This window comes from Sinocyclocheilus rhinocerous, unplaced genomic scaffold, assembly GCF_001515625.1.
Source record: "Sinocyclocheilus rhinocerous isolate Xijiao unplaced genomic scaffold, SAMN03320098_v1.1 scaffold7582, whole genome shotgun sequence".
NCBI lineage: Eukaryota > Metazoa > Chordata > Actinopteri > Cypriniformes > Cyprinidae > Sinocyclocheilus > Sinocyclocheilus rhinocerous.
This window is the reverse complement of record NW_015635601.1, coordinates 1-2,776: the sequence shown is the minus strand read 5'-3', so window position 1 is coordinate 2,776 and position 2,776 is coordinate 1. Positions and strand designations below refer to the sequence as shown.

At 43.8% G+C, this 2,776-nt stretch overlaps 1 non-coding gene across 1 annotated transcript; it reads left to right on the top strand.

Moving 5' to 3' along the window:
- Positions 1-1,006: 1,006 nt before the first annotated feature.
- trnav-uac (transfer RNA valine (anticodon UAC)) lies at positions 1,007-1,079 on the top strand. The gene has a single exon. It is a non-coding gene; the product is annotated as a tRNA-Val (tRNA).
- Positions 1,080-2,776: the final 1,697 nt, after the last annotated feature.

Here is a 2,776-nt window from a genome sequence, read left to right as displayed (position 1 = left end):
GAACGTTTTGCGCCTTTATTGGGCTTTAGAAACTTTTACCTTTATACGCTTTTTACGGAGAATGAACCTAAAGATTTCGGTGTTTATCCTACAGACAGGCTTCCGTAGTGTAGTGGTTATCATGTTTGCCTCACACGTGAAAGTTTCCCAGCTTGAAACTGGGCGGGAGGAGTCACTCTCTTTTTCACAATTTTTTGGCTTTCGTTCTGTTGAGGAGGAACTCAACACTACAAAGACTTTGCAGCCATGAACCTAAAGATTTCGGTCTGTTTTCTACAGAGAGGTTTCCATAGTGTAGTGGTTATCACATTTGCCTCGCACGTGAAATGTCCCCAGCTTGAAACTGGGTGGGAGCAGTTTCAAGCTGGGTGCTCTCTTTTTCACATTTGTTCAATTGGCTTTCTGTTGAGGAGGAACTCAACACTACAAAGACTTTGCAGCCAAGAAGCATGAAGACAGTCACTAAAGTTGAAGTTGATGCAAAAATGATAGTGCAGTCATTATTTGACAAAAACCTAACGCACACTCGTGCCATTTCAAACCTTTGTGGCTTTTTTTCTGTGGAACACAAAAGAAGATATTTGTCTGAGTGGCACACTTTTGAGCAGCAGCTCTATGCTATGAAGGCCTTTCTTTACATAGGTGTGAAGACAATTATTAAGCCACACTAAGCAGCGGTAACCGCCACGCCGACAGACTCAGTACTATTTCCAAGGTAAATTGGATGAATAGGTGGCTGGTGCATTCAAAGGCCCAATCTGTGGTATAACATTTTCCCCAAAAAATAAATTAAATTAAATTAAACCCCTAAAAAAAATTAAATTAAATTAAAAAAAAGCACAAAAGAAACGACCACTGAGGATTCCCACAGAGCACTGAAAAAAATGCTTGGCTTGCCGCTAAAAATAGAAGGTATTTGCAGATTGAAGAGCACAATGCAATCTGTAGTTTGATTTGTGCTCCAAGAAGCGTGTGATGGAAAGGTCAGACACAGTCCTTGTCGCAGGTTTCCGTAGTGTAGCGGTTATCACGTTGGCCTTACACGCGAAAGGTCCCCAGCTCAAACCTGGGCGGAAACATATGGAGACTTTTGTTCTATCTGTGCTGAAATGGCTCTCTGGTAAGCAGGGGGTCCAAGCTGCAAAGACCTTAATTTCGAGGTAGGAGAAGGCAAGTTTTTAAGGAACTCTGAACAGACTGCTACGCCGAATGAACTCTGTCCTTCTGAGTGTGTGATTTACTCAGATTGTCAATCTGCTTTCAGGGCAGATTACAGTATCAATTTTACCCGAAAGAGCACGAGAGTAAACTTTTTGAGTTTCTGTAGTATAGTGGTCATCACGTTAGCCTAACAAGCAAAAGGTCATCGGTAAGAAGCTGAGCAGAAACAGAGTTTTATTTTTGAGGGAATTCATTAACCCTTTGCGGTGTTCCAGGAGAATACCTGCTGCTTTTTCAAGATAAAGTTTCCATAGTGTAGTGGTTATCACGTATGCCTCACACGCAAAAGGTCTCTAATTCAAAACTGGGCGGAAACAAGGCTGACTTTTTCCAAGGTTGCTTAAGTTCTTGAACTGTTGCATTCTCACTCAACGCTACAAAAGGTTTCGCCTGCCTAGAGGTGTTAAAGCAAAAGAGGTTTTCTGACAGGTTTCTTTAGTGTAGTGGTCATCCCGTTTGCCTAACACGCGAAAGGGCCTCGGTTCGAAAACGAGCAGAAACAGCCGGAAAAATACCGGATGGACCCATCATAAGCTGAATTCGTTTAGCCGCATAAATCTTTCGTCTTTTACTAAAGATTTCCGTGGAGGGGAACTTTTTGCGAGTTACCTGTATTTTTGGAGACATTTCTTTTGGTTTGGGCTGAAGTCAAAGCAGAACTCCTTCTGTAACCTCTGGCTGCACCAAAACCTTATGGATGCGTCATTCGGTAGCAGAAAAACAAAATCTCTCCCCGTCGGGGTAGCGAACCCCACTCTTCCGCGTGACAGGCGGAGATACTGTCCACTATACTAACAAGCAGTTGTGCATGTATGAGTTCACCCCCAGCCAACGCCACTGCACTGTCATCAATAAGCAATGCGTGGCTTTTTCTTACGCTGACCCAGCCCTTACACCATAAAATACCGGATGGACCCATCATCAGCTGAATTCGTTTACCTTTTGCAATGCTACACGTTACAGGGGTTTTATTCGGACTCTTTTATTTGTTTAATTGTTTTCTCCAACTTCTCAGATGGAGGCATGAGAAAAAGATTGCATTGCCTTCATTGGGCTTGTGGTTACTGGGTTACTCCTACCGTTTGGAGTAAGGGGGGTGACGAAATGCAAGTGGGTAGGTGTCGACAGCCTAGATTACCCTTGGCGAGCGTAGTGGTTTACCACAGGGTGCGCACAGGCCCAACAGCTTGAGTTTCTCTTCATTATCGCATAAATCTTTCGCCTTTTACTAAAGATTTCTGTGGAGGAGTACTTTTTCCGAGTAATCTGTATTTTTGGAGGCTCTGATCACAGCAGAGCTACACTGGATTGTCAAAAAAAGAGTAAATTTGGCTGACTGCCAACATGCGGTGGGAGGTTGCGTAACTGGTCACCTTCTGTACTTGCAGCTTTTGCGGTTTCTGCGTCACCGCGTCGTATTTATTTACCTGCACGAAAAAGCCACCGCTTTCTTATAAGTGACGGGATCCAAACCCTGGACTTGGTCTCTTTAGTACCGGGCCCAAACATAGATAGCATCAGCTCCTCTAGCCCTATCTGCGACTCATGTGCATTG